The sequence below is a fragment of the Hyla sarda genome, chromosome 9 (genome assembly GCF_029499605.1).
Source record: "Hyla sarda isolate aHylSar1 chromosome 9, aHylSar1.hap1, whole genome shotgun sequence".
Classification (NCBI taxonomy): domain Eukaryota; kingdom Metazoa; phylum Chordata; class Amphibia; order Anura; family Hylidae; genus Hyla; species Hyla sarda.
In genome coordinates this window covers 32180251-32201304 of record NC_079197.1, presented here as the reverse complement: position 1 = coordinate 32201304, position 21054 = coordinate 32180251, and the positions used below count along the sequence as shown (strand labels likewise).

At 43.1% G+C, this 21054-nt stretch overlaps 1 protein-coding gene and 1 pseudogene across 1 annotated transcript in view; both read right to left on the bottom strand.

Moving 5' to 3' along the window:
• Nucleotides 1-21054, bottom strand: part of NR5A1 (nuclear receptor subfamily 5 group A member 1) — a 229475-nt gene that overhangs the window by 163056 nt on the left and 45365 nt on the right. The gene's annotated exons all lie outside the window — the stretch shown is intronic.
• LOC130290469 (F-box/WD repeat-containing protein 5-like) lies at nt 1119-3041 on the bottom strand (annotated as a pseudogene).

Here is a 21054-nt window from a genome sequence, read left to right as displayed (position 1 = left end):
CGGCGCAAAAAATGAGCCCTCATAACGGCCCATACACGGAAAAATAAAAAAGTTATAGGGGTAATAAGATGAGAATTTTTAACGTATACATTTTCCTGCATGTAGTTATGATTTTTTTCAGAAGTACGACAAAATCAAATCTATATAAGTAGGGTATCATTTTAATTGTATGGACCTACAGAATAAAGAAAATGTGTCATTTTTATGAAAAAATGCACTGCGTAGAAACGGAAGCCCCCAAAATTTACAAAATAAAATTTTTTCTTCAATTTTGTCACACAATTAATTTTTCTTCTGTTTCGCCGTGGATTTTTTGGTAAAATGACTAATGTCACTGCAAAGCAGAATTGGTGGCGCAAAAAATTAGCCATCATATGGAATTTTTCTGTGCAAAATTGAAAGCGTTATGATTTTTAGAAGGTGATGAGGAAAAACTGAAAATGCAAAAACGGAAAAACGCTGAGTCCTTAAAGGGGTACTCCGGGGAAACCTTTTTTATTTTAAATCAACTGGTGGCAGAAAGTTAAGCATATTTGTAAACGACTTCTATTAAAAATTCTTAATCCTTCCAGTACTTATTAGCTGCTGAATGCTACAGAGGAAATTCCTATCTTTTTGGAACACTGTTGACATCACGAGCACAGTGCTCTCTGCTGACATCTCTGTCCATTTTAGCAACCATGCATAGCAGATGTATGCTAAGGGCAGCATGGTGGCTCAGTTGTTAGCACTGCTGCCTTGCAGTGCTGGGGACTTGGGTTGAAATCCCACTAAGGACAACAATAAATAAAGCGTTATTATTATTATTATAATAACGTCAGCAGAGAGAACTGTGCTCGTGATGTCATCAGAGAGCATTCCAAAAAGAAAAGAATTTCCTCTGTAGTATTCAGCAGCTAATAAGTACAGGAAGGATTAAGATTTTTTAATAGAAGTAATTTACAAATATGTTTAACTTTCTGCCACCAGTTGATTTAAAAGAAAAAAGGTTTTCACCGGAGTACCCCTTTAAGGGGTTAAAAGTAATTGGTGCCATTAACAAAAAATTTTTTTAAACAGACATTTTGGTTTGTTTTTACTAATTATTTTAGAGTCTCGTCTTTTAATTTTCCGCTATTGTTTACCAGGAACGGAAGGAATAGAACGTGTCCTCTGTTCGGTTCACTGAAATGTGATGACGCAGTAAGGTGTCCTCTGTCACTTACAACCTGCGCGTTTATCGACAGTCCTGACTCCAGTCCTGGGGCGAACACGGTCATTGGCGCTATAGTCATTACACGATGGAGGAAGCGGAAGCATTAGGTGTCATAGGCTGCGGACCACGGGGATGACCGTGCCAAGTCCTGGGAGCAGCGCAGCGAGCGTCTGGAGCGCCACACCTTGATGCTACAGTCATTGCTGGAGGTCAGCAGAAGCTCCTGATCAACAGGACAGAAAGCCACAGAGTTCACCACGTCGTCGTGGGGCAGGGTGGCCAGGCAGGCGTTGTAGTGACGGTCCCAGATGTAGCCGCAGCGATCCTCCGCCCCGCTGGCCACAAAGTCTTGGCTGACATCCAGGAAGATGAAGAAGCACTCATTATTTGGGGTGTATGCCCGGTGGGCTCGCAGAGGGTCCTTCACCTCCCGCAGAGTCTTTAGGTCAAAGACTCGAAGCTCTATTTCCTCAGCGATGGGTGGTGGGTACATGGGATCGGAAACCACGCAGTCTTTAGGCCAGGAGCGGCTATTTACATAGAGATACCTGTGATCCGGAGACAGGCCCATGCCTATAATGTGACCATGAATGTTAGTCACATGGTCGAGGGAGTCGAAGAACTCGTTGGGGCCCTGCTCCTCACCCAGCACCGGCCCCTCTGTGGTCATCTAATGGGGAAGAGGCTGATTAATTCCTATCTTATGGGGGGATTAGGTCAGCGAGCCGGTGGTGAAGATCAGATACTTCTTGCTCCCCTCCCAAGCATTGTGAGGACCATCCGGTTGTTTTGTCCGGTATTTCGCGTACCACTGGGCCACCTTAGTCTCAAACTGCTCCTCAGAGAGTGTAGGCTGCTGCGGCGCCTCCTGCTGTTCTTGGATGTGGTCGTTCATGAAGAATTGAAGGGTGGCTGCTATCTGAGCGTCCTCCCCAACAATGTCCCTCTCCCTCTCGTCCTCCTCCTCAGTGCTGTCCTCTTCTTCCTCCTCCGTTTGCGGAGAGGCTTGTTTGACCTCTTCCACTTTATTTCCAGCCTCCACCAGTACATCCGGGGAGTCGGCCACCATCACCATACGGATAGTGCTGGCGTTTAGATTCTGAATTTTGAAGAGTCTCTTCACTACATTGAGGTTCTCGGACTCCACATCCTGAAAGGCCTTGTTTAACCAGAGCACGGAGCAGGAGGTGACTTGGCCCATACGGTGCAGGTTCCCTGAGATGAGGTGCGTGTTATTCAGCCAGCAGCCAAACACATCGTAGGGTTTATTCCTCACACGGGACAGAAGGTTAAACCCATCAAGACTGAAGACGGCGATTTCTCCTGCACAGGAGTTGTGGGGTCCTACGAAGACCCCGGACACCAGGAGGAGCGTGTCATCAGAGTTAAACTAGGAGAACCTGGTGTAGTTCCAGTAGTGCGGCCTCATGTTGGCGCTGTGCTGGAGGGATATTGGGTGTCTGGTGCTCCATATCTTCACTGTGCAGTCCTTGGAGCAGGAGGCGCAGAGTTCTCCGGAGTGTGAGAAGCTGATGTGCAGGACCTGGTCTGTGTGCTCCCGGAGCCGCTCCACCGCGCCACACGGAATGCTGTCAGTAAGGCGCTGGAACTCCTCGTACCGCGAGTCAGAACCTGGGTAGCGATGAATGTGCCGCTGCACCTGGTAATGGCGGTAGAACAGCTTCTTCTACAGGAAGTCATCCCTGGACACCTGGTACCAGCGCCGGCACACCAGCCCCGCCGACACCAAATCTACAGGGCCCAGGCTGAGGAAGATCTGGTAGAGGAGGATGTCGGGGAGCAGGGAGGGCCCAGCATCCTCCATTGTGTCATCCTGTCATCTTCAGCTCGACCTGCACTTCCGCATCGTCCGCTCTCTCTTCACCTTACTAATTATTTTGAAAATAAATGGCTAGCCTAAGTATTTGTAGCGCTAAACAGGGTTGCGAGAGGTATGAATTTTGAATCCATTATGGGCAGCCTGCTCACCCACGTCCTCTCTCAAGCAAAAAGTAGTGTGTTGTAGTGTAGACTTATGCTCTTGGACTAAAAAATTATTACAGTGATATAAGCAACCTTTTGCAAAGTTTAAAAAATAAATGTTGTGACTTGTGATACTATGAGAAAGGAGATGGGCTGGAAGTCAGAGCAAGGGACACGTGTCTAAGCACTAGGTGGAGATAAAAATAAGTCCTTTATTCCAATTTTCAAAAAACATGTCTGTACAAAAACTCATAAAAACATGAAAAACTCTTGGCCCATGGCTCATAATCGGAACATATACACAAACCTGAGGAACCCCTCAGGGATAACCCTAAAGACCCTCCCTCTTATTAAAATATAAGTTTATTAAACTCCGTAGAGAATATCCTACCCAAAGAAAACAAATTGTTAAAACCACAGTGTGACTCTCATGTTGTGCTAACAGCACTACTGGAGATATGATAGTATACATCTCGCTATTACTGAGTAGCATGTTTGCTGTGCAATTGCTCTCTATGTACAGCAATAGTGGAGAACCTCTCACATTCAACCACTTTGCAGTTGTCAAACTGCTTACGTGTAGGAGTACACAACTACGATTAAAAACTGCACTATAGCCTCCCCAACGTTTCGCTGATTGAATCAGCTTTGTCAAGGACTCTGAGGCTAATGCCGAAATTGGTGTGCTCCGGCTCTTATATAGTCCCGGTCAGACGTCATATCCCGTCATTAATAATGATGGGATATGACTTCTGACCGTGACTATATAAGAGCAAGAGCACGCCAATTTCGGCATTAGCCTAGAATCCTTGACAAAGCTGGAGTTTAATAAACTTATGTTTTAATAAGCGGAAGGGTCTTTAGTTTAGGGTTTAGAGTTATCCCTGAGGGGTTCCTCAGGTTTGTGTATATCTATCATTACCCTGGGATCTTCCGGGAGATTTATCTGTCTACATAATCGTAACAAACACTCTGTAGTTCCATATAGGACTAATCAGTATGCATGTGCATTCCACTCATTCCACTGATTGTTCTTGGGTTCAGTGGGGAACCAAGTGGCAGGATCTCCATCGATCAGCATGTTAACTATTTACTGAAAGCTTGGAGAAGGATAAAAAAACACAGGGGGCGCTCCCTGATAAGAGGTATCTGCTGATGTGTGCCCTTCACCACACCACAGTGAGATACCCACCTTGTGAGGCCGTGAACTTAATGGTACGGCGGTAAGCACGGGCTGGGTCAATGGTTTTTAGTTGGCTGCTGCGCTCCTACCGGTATCGGGCCCCAATAATGGGGGCCGATGGTAATGGTAGACAGATGAGACGTAAAAAAACGGTTTTGCGGAGGCGCTGCACAACAAGAACATGAAGAGAGGACTCGAGCAGCACAGGACAATAAAATGTTTTATTGGTATAACGGGGAAAACGCTTTTCGGCATGAACTCATGCCTTCCTCAGGTCCACTTACAATGCCCAAGTAGATTCTGGTAGTACTGTAGAGCTGGTCAGAGGTCATGTGTGCGTCTGTGCTGCCGCCGGTATCTGACGGTGCCCATTTAAGGACCAGAGCATTGTTTGCACATCTGACCACGGTCACTTTAAGCATTAATAACTCTGGGATGCTTTTACTTATGAATTTGATTCCGAGATAGTTTTTTCGTGACATATTCTACTTTAACACAGTAGTACATTTTCATTGATACGTGCATGATTTCTTGGTGAAAAATTCCCAAATTTCATGAAAAATTTTGCATTTTTCTAACTTTGAAGCTCTCTGTTTGTAAGGAAAATAGACATTCCAAATACATTTTATATTGATTCACATATACAATGGGGGAGATTTATCAAAGGATTTAGACTGGTTTTTCCTGTCTAAAATTGTCGCAGAGAAAGTTGCAGTCTAAATATATGCAACTTTTTATCGTGACTTTTGCTTTAGAGCATTTTTAGAACATGATGCATTCTAGTCTATTTTGGACGGAAAAATGCATTGGTGCTGAATTTATCAAAAGCGACTTTTCGGTGAAAAGTCGCATTGGCTGAAAGTACGCTGAAATGTCAGACCATGCTGGAGCAGGTTTAAATACAGTCTAAGAGCATAGATCCCGAAGTCTGTGCGCAGAATTTATCAAGAGCCGTGCTACTTTTGATAAATTAGGCGCACAATACAACCGGCCAAACCCTCTGTAGTTTGAACTATATTGATGCGGGACATAGACAGCTTTGATAAATCTCCCTGAATATGTCTACTTTATGTTGGCATCATAAAGTTGACATGATCAAATTAATACAATTAAAAGCAATTACCATGGAATTAAAGCTTAAGGACCGGGCCAATTTTCACTGTAGGACCAGAGCGTTTTTTGCACTTCTGACCACTTTCACTTTAAGCATTAATAACTCTGGGATGCTTTTACCTTTCATTCTGATTCCAAGATTGTTTTTTCGTGACATATTCTACTTTATGTTAGTGGTAAAATTTTGTCGATACTTAATACATACATAATTTCTTGGTGAAAAATTCCCAAATTTGATGAAAATATTTAAAATTTAGCATTTTTCTAACTTTGAAGCTCTCTGCTTGTAAGGAAAATAGACATTTCAAATAAATTATATTTTGATGCACATGTTTGCATCATAAAGTTGACATGTTTTTACTTTTGGAAGATATCAGAGGGCTTCAAAGTTCAGCAGCAATTTTACAATAAAAAATAAAATAAAAATTCTAAATCAGAATATTTCATGGACCAGTTCAGGTTTGAAGTGGATTTGAAGGGCTTTCTTATTAGGAACACCTCACAAATGACCCCCATTATAAAAACTGCACCCCTCAAAGTATTCAAAATGACATACAGTAAGTGTGTTAACTCTTTAGGTGTTTCACAGGAATAACAGCAAAATGAAGGAGAAAATTCAAAATCCATTTTTTACACTTGCATGTTCTTGTAGACCCAGTTTTTGAATTTGTACAAGGGGTAAAAGGAGAAAAATCCTCTCAAACTTTGTAACCCAATTTCTCTCGAGTAAGGAAATACCTCATATGTGTATGTCAAGTGTTCGGCGGGCGCAGTAGAGGGCTCAGAAGGAAAGGAGCGACAATGGCATTTTGGAGAGTGAGTTTTTCTGAAATGGTTTGTGGGGGTGCATGTCACATTTAGGAAGCCCCTATGGTGCCAGAACAGCAGAAAACCCCCACATGGCAAACTATTTTGCAAACTACACCCCTCAAGGCACATAACAAGGGGTCCAGTGAGCCTTAACACCCCACAGGTGTTTGACGACATTTTGTTAAAGTTGGATGTGTAAATGAAAAAATAATAATGTTTCTCACTAAAGTGAAGTTTTTCTCCCAAATTTACCATTTTTATAAAAGGTAATGGGAGAAAATGCCCCCCAAAATTTGTAACACCATCTCTTGTATGGAAATACCCCATGTGAGGACGCAAAATGCTCTGCGGGCGAAGAGAAGGAGTCACATTTTGCTTTTGGAAAGCAAATTTAGCTGAAATGGTTTTTGGGGGGCATGTCACATTTAGGAAGCCCCTATGGTGCCAGAGCAGCAAAAAAAACACATGGCATAGTATTTTGGAAACGACCCCCCTCAAGGAAAGTAACAAGGGGTCCAGTGAGCCTTAACACCTCACAGGTATTTCCCGACTTTTTGTTAAAGTTGGATGTGTAAATGAAAAAAAAAATGTTTTTCACAAAAATGCTAGTTTTTCCCGAATTTAAATTTTTTACAAGGGGTAATAGGAGAAAATGATCCCAATAATTTGTACCCCATTTCTTCTGAGTATGGAAATACCCCATTTGTGGACGTCAAGTGCTCTGCGGGCGAACTACAATGCTCAGAAGAGGAGGAGCGCCATTGAGCTTTTGGAAAGAACATTTTTTTGGAATGGAAGTCAGAGGCCATGTGCGTTCACAAAGTCCCCCGTGGTGAAAGAACAGTGGACCCCCCCCCACATGTGACCCCATTTTGGAAACTACACCCCTCACAGAATTTAATAAGGGGTGCAGTGAGCATTTACATCCCACTGGCGTTTGACAGATCTTTGGAACAATAGGCTGAGCAAATGAAAAATAAAATTTTTCATTTTCACGGACCACTGTTCCAAAAATCTGTCAGACACCTGTGGAGCGTAAATGCTCACTGTACCCCTTAATACATTGGATGAGGGGTGTAGTTTCCAAAATGGGGTCACATGTGGGGGGGGGGGTCCATTGTTCTGGCACCATGGGGGCATTGTAAACACACGTGGCCTTCAATTCCGGACAAATTTTCTCTTCAAAATCCCAATGGCGCTCCTTCTCTTCTGAGCACTGTAGCTCGCCCGCAGAGCACTTTACATCCACATATGGGGTATGTTCTTACTCAGAAGAAATGGGGTTAAAAATTTTGGGGGGCTTTTTTCCTATTTTCCCTTGTGAAAATGAAAAATTTAGGTTAACACCAGCATTTCAGTGATTTTTTTTTTTTCATTTTCTCATCCAATGTTAACGAAAATTCGTCAAACACCTGTGGGGTGTTAAGGCTCACTATACCCCTTGTTACGTTCCGTGAGGGGTGTAATTTCCAAAATGGGGTCACATGTGGGTATTTATTTGCGTTTATGTCAGAACCGCTGTAAAATCAGCCACCCCTGTGCAAATCACCAATTTAGGCCTCAAATGTACATAGTGTGCTCTCACTCCTGAGCCTTGTTTGTGCGCCCGCAGAGCATTTTATGCCCACATATGGGGTATTTCCGTACTCAGCAGAAATTGGGTTACAAATTTTGGGGGTCTTTTTTCCTTTTACCTCTTGTGAAAATAAAATGTATGGGGCAACACCAGCATGTTAGTGTAAACATTTTTATTTTTTTTACACTAACAGGCTGGTGTAGACCCCAACATTTCCTTTTCATAAGGGGTGAAAGGAGAAAAAGCCCCCCAAAATTTGTAGTACAATTTCTCCCGAGTACGGAAATACCCCATATGTGGCCCTAAACTGTTTCCTTGAAATATGACAGGGCTCCGAAGTGAGAGAGCGCCATGCGCATTTGAGGACTAAATTAGGGATTTGCATAGAGGTGGACATAGGGGTATTCTACGCCAGTGATTCCCAAACAGGGTGCCTCCAGCTGTTGCTAAACTCCCAGCATGCCTGGACAGTCAGTGGCTGTCCAGAAATGCTGGGAGTTGTTGTTTTGCAACAGCTGGAGGCTCCGTTTTGGAAACACTGGAAGCACAATACGTTTTTTGTTTTTATTGGGGGGGGGGGGGGCAGTGTAAGGGGGTGTATATGTAGTGTTTTACCCTTTATTATGTGTTAGTGTAGTGTAGTGTTTTTAGGGTATGTACACATGGGCGGAGGTTTACAGTGAGTTTCCCGCTAGGAGTTTGCACTGTGGTGAAAAATTTATCATAGCTCATACTTGAAGCAGGAAACTTACTGGAAACCCGCCAGTGTGAATGTACCCTGTATATTCACATGGGGGGGGGGGGGCAAACCTGTCAGTACATGCTGGGAGTTGTACTTTTGCAACAGCTGGAGGCGCACTGGTTGGAAAACCTTCAGTTAGTTTCTGTTGCCTAACTCAGTATTTTCCAACCAGTGTGCCTCCAGCTGTTGCAAAACTACAACTCCCAGCATGTACTGATCGCCGAAGGGAATGCTGGGAGATGTAGTTATGCAACAGCTGGAGGTACGCAACTACAACTCCCAGCATGCCTAGACAGCTGTTTGCTGTTTGGGCATGCTGGGATTTGCAGTTTTGCAACATCTGGAGGGCCACAGTTTAGAGACCACTGCACCGTGATCTCAAAACTGTAGCCCTCCAGCTGTTGCAAAACTACAAATCCCAGCATGCCCACACAGCAAACAGCTGTCTGGGCATGCTGGGAGTTGTAGTTTTGCAACATCACGAGTGCTACAGTTTAGAGACCACTGTAGCCCTCCACTGTGGCTGCACGATATCGCCGCCCGCCGATCACCATTGCCGATCGCTGCCCGCTGCCGCTGGATGGGTAAGTGGATCTTCAGCCCCGGTCCTCTGTCGGTTTCCCCGTTCTGCCTGGCCTATTGTGGGTGGGCAGAACGGGGAAACCGAACGTTAACCCCCTCCACCCCTGATCTGCTATTGGTTGTCGCTTCTTGACGACCAATAGCAGGGATAGGAGGGGTGGCACCCCTGCCACCTAACTCCTATCCCTTCAGGGGGATAATAGGTGTCTTGGACAACCCCGATTCCCCTTATTTTCTGGGTCACCATAGACCGGTATGACCCGGAATCCGCGCAAATCGCCAACATGGGGGGGTCTGATGACCCCCTGGGCATTTGCGTGGGATGCCTGCTGATAGATATCAGCATTCACCCCGGTCCTGCGCGGCGGGGACCGAAATTCCCACGGGCGTACAGATACACCCTTGGTCCTTAAGTACCAGGGAGCAAAGGCGTACCTGTACGCTCTTGTTCCTTAAGTGGTTAAAGGGGTTATCATGTTATCCTTAAAGGCATAATCCCACACCATATGCAAACATCTAATCATAAAGTCAAGAATGCTCAAGGGTTCCTCTAATTGACCATACGCCCATTATATCACCGCATCCGCGAACATGTTAGTTCAATAACGACAGGTATTGGAGCAACTAGGTTAATAGACCTAGTAAGACAATAGCAATGTCCAAGCTCTGCGATTTGCGGCCTTGGAAAGGGTTAATCAGCCCAGAAGAGGAGGGGATAGGCACCGCCAGCTTCTAATCAAAGAAGCTCGTTGGATTGCCAAACTGAATGCCACAGGCGCCATTGGTTTGAATGATAGAACTGAAATAGTATTATAACAATCCAATATACTATTACCTCTAACCCTCCAAGTATAATTATAATTATTAACACTCACATGAATTGTTTTTATCATTTTTCCTGTTATCTATGTTGTTCGTTGATTTTGTTTGTATGTCACTATGGTAACGGGCATCAGGTGATTTAAGCACTCCATACTCGGAAGTACGTCAGGGGCCTGAGGAAGCGCACTTTTGCGCGAATAAGGTCTGTTGCCCTACCCCCCACGCCACAGCACCTGTCCGCTCTCCAGTATCGCTCCGGTACCTGATGTACGCTTGAATAAAGACAAGACGTTTTAACTACATTATCCTGGGTGAGTGCTCCGTTCTTCTTATCTTGCATTTGTGAATTGATTATCCTACTTCATACGTGAGCATACTGAAGTTCCTCTAATTGTGCTTCTGGCAGCAGGATATATTCAAAAATATTGGGTCTGGGCCTGATTCCATGACATGCTTGCAGACTATCACTCTCTGGAAACGGAGTTGCCAGAAGTCCCATACAAGTCAATGGGACTTCCGGCAACTTTGTCTCCAGAGAGTGATAGTCTGCAAGCATGTCATGGAATGAAAAGCGCCTCCAATATTTTCAGACATATCCTGCTGCTGGGAGCACTATTAGAAATACCTTCAAGTATATACCTCTACTACACATGCACCAATAAAACCAATGATACTGCTATACAGGGTCATGGTGGTCAGATACCATACCTACACAGGTGCTCACAAAATATTATCATGCTGCAGACTATATTATAGTATACAGCACTGATCAGACAACTCAAGAGGATCTGTTTGCTCTCCTGACTTGTCTCTTTTGTACCCTCTCATGTCCCCCATGAAATAATTGTCTGCCTGGAAATGTATGAATTAAAGGGATATTCCAGGATTTTCTTTACTTGACTGTGCTATAGAGGCTGTAAAATTAGTGTAATTCATAGTGTCTGTACCTGTGTTTGATGGATGGTCTCGCAATTGTTATGTGATCTTTTCCCCAATGTTTATTTCTAGCAGCATACGAAATGTGTGTTGTCTCAGATTTTCCCAGGTTGCTGTGCGGCCGATACATTACATCACTAGTCAGGTGTTGAAAGGGAGCGTGTCTGTGCTTCAATAGGTAGAGCGACCGCGGGGTGTAAAGGAGATCATTTGCCACAGAGCTGCAGGGAATTGTAGTTTCATAAGTAGCTTGCATAGCTCAGGTGTGCTGCCATGGGTAGGGTGGCTAATGTGTAGGAGGACCTCACACTTACAAACACAGGATCCTGGTGTAGATAGTGTGAGGAATGAGCGGTGCCTGGGTGCTTCCCCCCTCCTGGCTGTGCTCGGATCTGGTGTAGATAGTGTGAGGAATGAGCCGTGCCTGGGTGCTTCGCCCCTCCTGTCTGTGCTCCGATCTGGTGTAGATATTGTGAGGAATGAGCAGGGCCTGGGTGCTTCGCCCCCTCCTTGCTGTGCTCCGATCTGGTGTAGATAGTGTGAGGAATGAGCAGTGCCTGGGTGCTTCGCCCCCTCCTTGCTGTGCTCTGATCTGGTGTAGATAGTGTGAGGAATGAGCTGTGCCTGGGTGCTTCGCCCCCTCCTGGCTGTGCTTCGATCTGGTGTAGATAGTGTGAGGAATGAGCAGTGCCTGGGTGCTTCGCCCCCTCCTTGCTGTGCTCTGATCTGGTGTAGATAGTGTTAGGAATGAGCGGTGCCTGGGTGCTTCGCCCCCTCCTGGCTGTGCTTCGATCTGGTGTAGATAGTGTGAGGAATGAGCGGTGCCTGGGTGCTTCGCCCCCTCCTGGCTGTGCTTCGATCTGGTGTAGATAGTGTGAGGAATGAGCAGTGCCTGGGTGCTTCGCCCCCTCCTTGCTGTGCTCGGATCTGGTGTAGATAGTGTGAGGAATGAGCTGTGCCCTGGTGCTTCGCTCCTCCTGGCTGTGCTCTGATCTGGTGTAGATAGTGTGAGGAATGAGCGGTGCCTGGGTGCTTCGCCCCTCCTGTCTGTGCTTCGATCTGGTGTAGATAGTGTGAGGAATGAGCGGTGCCTGGGTGCTTCGCCCCCTCCTGGCTGTGCTTCAATCTGGTGTAGATAGTGTGAGGAATGAGCGGTGCCTGGGTGCTTCGCCTCTCCTGTCTGTGCTCCGATCTGGTGTAGATAGTGTGAGGAATGAGCAGTGCCTAGGTGCTTCGCCCCCTCCTGGCTGTACTCTGATCTGGTGTAGATAGTGTGAGGAATGAGCGGTGCCTGGGTGCTTCGCCCCTCCTGTCTGTGCTCTGATCTGGTGTAGATAGTGTGAGGAATGAGCGGTGCCTGGGTGCTTCGCCCCTCCTGTCTGTGCTCTGATCTGGTGTAGATAGTGTGAGGAATGAGCGGTGCCTGGGTGCTTCGCCCCTCCTGTCTGTGCTCTGATCTGGTGTAGATAGTGTGAGGAATGAGCGGTGCCTGGGTGCTTCGCCCCTCCTGTCTGTGCTCTGATCTGGTGTAGATAGTGTGAGGAATGAGCGGTGCCTGGGTGCTTCGCCCCTCCTGGCTGTACTCTGATCTGGTGTAGATAGTGTGAGGAATGAGCGGAGCCTGGGTGCTTCGGCCCTCCTGTCTGTGCTCTGATCTGGTGTAGATAGTGTGAGGAATGAGCGGTGCCTGGGTGCTTCGCCCCTCCTGTCTGTGCTCTGATCTGGTGTAGATAGTGTGAGGAATGAGCGGTGCCTGGGTGCTTCGCCCCTCCTTGCTGTGCTCCGATCTGGTGTAGATAGTGTGAGGAATGAGCAGTGCCTGGGTGCTTCGCCCCCTCCTGGCTGTGCTTCCATCTGGTGTAGATAGTGTGAGGAATGAGCTGTGCCTGGATGCTTCGCCCCCTCCTGGCTGTGCTTCGATCTGGTGTTGCTCTATTAGATCAGGAACATTTTGGTGTCATTTGGACTTTTTGATGTTTTTTTTATGTAAACTTTTTTCTGAAATGTGAAGAAAAAAAAAAAAAATAGAAGATTGATGGTCTGTCCTTTTTTTATTTTTATGTTAGGATAGATAGATGTTTATGCCAAACACCTTTACATTTGCTTTCTGTGGATTTACTAGCCACATTCGCTAGAAGTTTCTTCCAACACATTCTACACTTTCAGTAAAATAACATTTTCAGACATTGCTTCTGACCTTTCTACTAACTGACCTCAGATTGTGCTCTTTCTTCTTGTGTTTAATTTCATATTAAGCCCTTATGTACCAGGCCAATTTCCATTGTTTCTTGTTTATTTTTTCCTCTACACACCTATATAAGGGCTTATCTTTTGCGGGACTAATTGTACTTTGTAATGTCTTAATTTATTTTTCCATAACATATGCTCCAAAACGTGAAAAAAAAATGTATGTGAGGTAAAATTGTTTTTTTTGTTTTTTTTTCGTTTATACAGATCACTGTACGGGATAAATAATGTTCCATCTTACATGTAACATTATGCACGTGACAATACCAAATATGTTTATTTTTATTTTTTTTTACATATTTTTATATGGAATTTGGGAAAAGGGGGCTGAATTTAACTTTTGATGTAGAAGGGGTTCATGTATGTGGGTTGAACCTATATTACATTTTTTCTGCACTTTGTTAGTCCCCTTAGGGGACTTTTAGGAGGAATCATTAGATTCCTCATACAGATCAATGTAGTTCCATAGAACTGCATTCATCTATGTGCTCTGGGCTTGAATGATAAAGCCTGCTAAATTGAGGCTTTATGAAACCCAGAGCCATGGATGGGCAGGAAGGAAAGGTAAGCCCTCCGGCTACGTCTGCAGTGGATTGCCGCCCTGCGATCGCGCTGTGCGGGAACGATCCACCCCACTACACCATCAGGTGCACAGTAAAGGTCACTTTAGATCTAAAGGGTTGACAGCTGGCTGCAGTGGCCCTTAGCTACAGGAATCAGTTGAGGGACATGTCTTTGGTTGTTAGGAGGTTAAAAACTATTTCTTCCCGATTTAACTCTTTAACATTTGTAAATGTTATAATAGCATGATTGCATTGTTATTTTTTTTGTTTTTTCCCAATGTGGTTGTGCAGTAGATGTATAGTATATGTTTGTTTATTACGGTTGAGTGAACCGAATCTGACGAATCCGAATTCGTAGCAAATTTCATGAAAAATTAGATTTGCAACTAATGCGACTATCGCCGTGATTCGATCGCGTGAATTGCTTCACTAACCCCTTAAGGACGGACCCATTTTTTACCTCAATGACCAGGCTCTTTTTTTTTATTTGACATGTATCTCTTTAAATGGTAATAACTTTAGAACGCTATTTCTGAGCTTTTTCTGCCATTCATTTTCCAACAGCCGTAACTTTTTTATTTTTTTGTCCAACGCCATTGAGTAAGGGCTTATTTTTGATGAGCTGTACTTTTTATTGGTATCATTTTTGCAATATGTGCTACCTTTTGATTTTTTTTATTCTGCTATTTGTACCAAAATTGGCGAATTTTGCGCTTTTTTTTTTACGGCGTCCATATTTTGGTCTCCTCATGCTGGTGCCACCTCCAGGTTGTGTCATTTTGCCGCCATGTGGTCTCCTTATGCTGCTGGGACATTACGTAAAAGTTTTTATGGTAGCACTAGCTATTTAAAATCTTGAATTTAAATTGGAAAATGTATCTTTTAATCTTAGAAATTGTGAGGCCTATGGTCTCATCATGCTGCTGGGACATTTCCTAAAAAAAATTATGGTAGCACTAGCTACCATAAATGTTCAATAAAAATTTGAAAATGTGTCTTTTAATCTTAGGAATTGTTAGGCCCTATGGTCTACTCATGCTGCTGGGACATTACCTAAAATATTTTATGGTAGCACCAGCTACCATAAATCTTCAATTAAAATTTTAAAATTTATATTTTCAATTTTAGGAATTGTGAGTCCCTGTGGTCTCCTTATGCTGCTGCCACTATATGGTCTCTTTATGCTCCTGCCACCTTGAGGCTGTGTCATTTGTGCTGCCATGTGGTCTGCTCATGCTGCTGGCACGTTACGTAAAAAATAATAATAATTTGAATTAATTTTAATACATTAATTTTATAAAATTTTTATAAATAATTTGAATAAAAATGCCCCTCCAGCATACCGGTGTCACGCTGTATTTCACACGGTTTGCCTTGGCGAACTGAGTCATACAGGTGAGGAACTGCTGAAAGTAATTCATCAAGAAATCATGAAAACTGGAAATGGGAACCATGGTGAATGATCACGGGAAGAACATCTTGTCTGTGCTGCATCAAAGAAGCCTGAGCCATGCGCCCTGCATGACACGTGTTCAATCTGGTTGTCAAGTGATTCCTGAAGTGTTCCGCCCATCTGCAAGATATCCTAACAATGGGAAGAAAACTTTGCATGCACTTCAGCTACTCGTACACCGCAAAGCACACCCTCCTTGAGCTACAGCGTCAGACCAGTATCCCCCAACATAGTCTGATTTTTTTACATTTCCACACGTTGGAATTCCACCCTCCATGTGTTGGATCAACTATACGAACAGAGAAAATCCATCACCAATTTCTTGATGATGCAAATGGATAGGGGGATTCCCCTGTGTAACTTCAATGTCAACCTGTGGCAGCTCATACATGACACCTGGCGTTTGCTCAGGCCCTTTGAGGAAGCCACATTATTAGTCAGTTGCCAGGATTATGGGATAAACAACGTCATTTAACTGCTTCATATCACTGGAGATGTGGCGCCTACATCTTGAGGCCACATGAGCCCTGTGCGGGATGAACTGAGGGAGGAGTAGGAGGGGGACTGTGGAGCACAGGCAATGTTTTGTGAAATGGGTGGTTTTTATAGTCATCTGAAAGGAGAGGAGAAACCAGAGCAGGCTGTGGAGCTACAGGATGATGAGGAAGATGAGACAGAGGGCTCAGACACACTATGGTCACGTGGTCTCCTCATGCTGCTGACACATTAAATGAAATGTAATCATAATCTATTTTAAATCTTCAATTAAAATGTTCCAAAATATCTTTAATTCATTCAATTGTGAGGCCCTATGGTCTTTTCATGCTGTTGCCACCTCCAGGCTGGGTCGTTCTGCCACTATATGGTCTCCTTTTGCTGCCACCAATTCCAGGCTGTGCCATTCTGCCAGATTATGGTCTCCTTATGCTGCTGCCACCTCCGGGCTGTGTCATTTTGCCACCATATGGTCTCCTTATGCTGTTGGCACCTTAGATTAAACTTTTAAAATTTTCATGTATCTTAAATCTTCAATTTGAATTTTACAAAATATCTTTAATCTTTTCTATTGTGAGGCCCTATGGTCTCGTTGGGATGCTGCCACCTCTAGGCTCTGTCATTATGCCGCCTTGTGACTCCTTGTTAGATTGGGTTTTGTGGTCATACAGTATTAGTTCAAAGTAATCGCCGGGACATTAAACTTGGGAATCTAATATAAATTTTAAATAAAAATTTTAAAAAATCGATTTAATCTTTTCAAGACCAACGTCATATATTACCTGTGGAATTACCACAAGAATCCAATGAAACAGGTTAGAGTGATAATAATGTACCATAACGGATTAAATGAAACATTCGCACATTCACAGTCAGGGGGGCGCTGAGAGGCAGGGGCTGGAACAGGTGGTATCTCGACAGTTAAATTTTCAGAAACAAGTACAAGCTGTTTTCCTGGAGCCACTTCTAGCTTTATGCGCCCAGTTATCCAATGGCACAGAAGCTGAACGTGCTCCTGTCCAAGTTGCTGGTACTGCGGTCCCTTTCTTTTCAAGTGGACACTCAGAGTGTGGGGGTGCACTGAGAGGCAGGGGCTGGGACAGGCGGCAGCTGGCCTCGTAGCGGACCGCCAGCTCGATGCTCACCAGAATGGTACTCAAATTTTTAAAATACATTTCTAATAAAATAAAATAAAAATTACATAAAAAATCTCTTTATTCTCTTCAATTTTGTCGCCATAAGGTCTCCCTGCTGCCACATCAAGAGACTCTGCAGCAGTGATTCTAATAGCGATGAATGTCTGCATGTAATACTGAATAACAGTATTATTTTACTAAAACAGTACACTCCATATGCGTGATAGGACATAGTAACATAGTTAATAAGGTTGAAAAAAGACCAGAGTCCATCAAGTTCAACCTATAACCCTAATAAGTCCCTATTGAGTTAAGTTGATCCAAAGGAAGACAAAAAACCCTCATACTAGAGGTAAAAATTCCTTCCCGACTCCAAATATGGCAGTCAGAATAAATCCCTGGATGAACCTTCTGTCCCTATAAATCTAGTATACAAACAAGGCAAAGTGTTCTACACCCCTATTAAGGCTCTCTGTAGGCCAGAAATAGCCATTTTTTAATAGAGATTTGCTGCAAATAAATTCAGACTGAAACAAATTTTGGGGGGAAATCGTCCGATTCGAATTTTTCAAAAATTCGCTCATCTCTATTGTTTATATTAAATTAATTTCTATTAACCATTAATATCACAGATCATTTATTTGAAAAATCATCCCTTTTTTTTTGTTCTACTGAAAGTATTAACATTGAGAATATTCCACTGCTTATTCTGTAATTCTTCCCCACAATGGTCTTGTTAAAAATAAAAAATAAATCTTGATTTTTCATCATAATATTTTATTTATTTATTCAAGTACAGTATCACGCATGACCAGACAAAGATACAAGATTATTAAGGCCTGAAAAAAAAACCTGCTTGAATTTTATTATTAAAACCATAACAATGAATGACAACTAACTGAAAAAGCAAATGCTAACGTGCGGTTTAATACAGATTGTCAAGGTGAATGTTTGTCTGTATAATAATATCTTATAACATACAAATCTTGTTGGGAACAGTAAGGGGAAGGTTTCTGCCCAACATTCATTTAAACCTTTCACATCCTTTTCAATAATATTTTTTTGCAGCTAAAGCGTGTATATTTTCCAGCATTTATTTATTCATTTCTGTACTTAGGGCTTTATTATATTCACCAATATGCAATGTAAATGAGCAACAGTCTTTTAGATAGGTGTTCATTTAAAGAGGCTATTACAAGGTTCAACCACCATGTGGGAAGGGCCACACCAATGATCGCCCAATCAGAAGATTGAATTATCAGTAAGGCAATGTAAAGCGATCATCTGTTGAATGACTTGTTTAGCCAATAGCCACTCTTATTACTTTACTTATAAGCACTAACATTCTGCAGCGCTGTAGAGAAATTGCCATTGTTCATATCAAGCATGTGACAATTAGTGTCCCTTCAGAAGGCCAAAAAAGTTTTTTTTTTAAATCCACCCAGTAAATCCAACCAACTAACTCCTTCCCATGCCAGTTATTTTATGCGACAACATTTTTGTTTTGTCTTCATCCTCTCCTTTCAGGTATGTTGACATGCTGCAGATTTTCAGCAACTTATCTTCAGCAGTTATGCAACCGACATTAAATACATTGATTTATTTTGGTGCATAAACACTGCACATTTTCTGCAACTGATCTGCAGCGTGTGAACATAACTTTCCAAAAGGCATCATTTTGCATATATTACCATGACAATGGCTTGAGTTTTTTGAGTGAAAAGTTGTATTTTTTTAACCCCTTAAGGACCTGGGGTTTTTCCGTTTTTGCATTTTCGTTTTTTCCTCGTTACCTTTAAAAACTCATAACTCTTTAAATTTTGCACCTAAAAATCCATATGATGGCTTATTCTTTGCGCCACCAATTCTACTTTGTAATGACGTCAATCATTTTACCCAAAAATGTACGGCAAAACAACAAAAAAAGAAAAAAAAACACCATTTTGTAATTTTTCGGTGCTCCCGTTTCAACACATTTTTTGGTAAACATGACACCTTATCTTTATTCTTTAGGTCCATATGATTAAAATGATACCTTACATATGTAGGTTTGATTTTGTCGTACTTCTGGAAAAAATCATAATTACATGCTGGAAAATGTATACATTTAAAATTATCAGCTTCTGACCCCTATAACTTTTTATTTTTCCGCGTATGGGGCGGTATGAGGGCTAATTTTTTGCGTCATGATCTGAAGTCTTTAGCGGTACCATTTTTGCATTGAAAGGACTTATTGATGCACTATTTTGGACTTTGGAATTTGTTTGCGTGTACGCCATTGACCGTGCGGTTTAATTAATTATATATTTTTATAACTCGGACATTTCTGCACACGGCGATACCACATATGTTTATATGTATTTACACAGTTTTTTTTTTTATGGGAAAAGGGGGGGGGGGTGATTCAAACTTTTATTAGGGAAGGTGTTAAATGATCTTTATTCACTTTTTTTTTTTCACTTTTTTTTTTGCAATGTTATAGCTACCATAGGGGGCTATAGCACTGCCCACACTGATCTTTTATATTGTTCAATGGTTTCTCATAGGAAACCATTGATCAATGATTCTGCCACTTGACTGCTCATGCCTGGATCTCAGGCATTGAGCAGTCATTTGGCGATCGGACAGCATGGAGGAAGGTAGGGACCCTCCGGCTGTCATGTAAGCTGTTCAGGATGCCGCGATTTCATTGCGGTGATGCCGAACAGCTCCCTGAGCTAACCAACATTAGTTTACTTTACTTTCACTTTAGACACGACGTTCAACTTTGAACATCGCGTCTAAGACTTCTACAGCTATACGCATTGTATCTTATAGGCCTATAACTAGAGATGAGCGAAATGAATCTGACGAATCCGAATTCATTACGAATTTCAGGCAAAATATCACCGCGATTCGATTGCGCAAATCGCATCATTAAACTCCATTTAGTGCGGTCCAGGCTCCAGGGCATCTAAAATGGCGGATCCATATGTGAGGACATGGGGCAGGGAATCCTGGGAAGGCGGTATGACCCTGAATCAAATGAAAATGCAGCCTATAAGCAGCCAGTCACCCCTGCGATGTCACAGCCCGATATAATCATCAGCCATCTTGGGCCAGTCACTTCAGCCTTTTATTGTAGAGAGAGAGATAGAGAGAGGGACAGACAACGCTGTGTGTTGCACAGAAAATCATTTTTACAGTAGTGATTCACCTCCCAGTCACATCAGTGTTCTATTGCAGAGAGGGACAAACAGCAGTGTGTGTTGCACAGAAAAGCATTTTTACAGCAGCAATTCACCTCAAGCCCAAATCCAGCCTAGAAGCACTGATGGGGAAGGAAGTGAGGCTGGGTTCACACCACGTTTTTGCAACACAGTTCCTTTATACGTTATCAAATTGAAAACAGTATGGAACTGTATTGAAATCTGTATGCATTGACTCTCCATTGAAAACCGTATGCCAAAAGATCCATCAGGTTGTGTCCGTTTTGCATCCTGTACAGTTTTGTCAGTTTTTTCCCCCCATACCCAAAACTGTAGCCCACCACGGTTTTTGGTCCGGGTGAAAAACCGTATTGAAACGCATACATTTTTTTTTTTTAACATGGGAGTCAAAGGGAACCGTACAGAACCGTATGTGCGTACAGTTCCATCCGGTTTTTACCATACAGTTTTTCACTTTGCACAGTTTTTTTCTTGGAATTTCAGTCAAACAAGTGTGAGACGGTGAAAGGTATCATGGTGGATGGGCAATATGTGTCACCAAGGCTTCTTGCTTTGGTGAAGTAAGAGCCAGTATTCATTCAGTGTCTGTGCTGCGATACAGACTGACACTATGGCCGTAGTATGGCTGGAAGGCCAATCCAGGATGGCTCTTACTGGGAATGACCAAGTGCAGGGTGGGGGTCATTCCCCACAATCCAGGCAGCCTTTTGTTGGCCTTAAAGGCAACCTATTTCACCAGCTGAGGCATGCCGCATGGCATGGTCTGAGGTGTGAACAAACACCTAACGAATACAGGTAGACTTTTTGTTACGTTTTCCTTTGTCCTGCATTTAAAGACTGTTTGTTGTGTGAAAAGTGTGAATAAAACACTGAACTTTGATTGGGAAAATACTGCTTCCTTGCCTCTATACTGCAATCGCACCTATTTGCAAGAGCGAGTCATCACAAGTCATACAGTATTAGTTCAAAGTAAACGTCGGGACATTAAACTTGGGAATCTAATATAAAT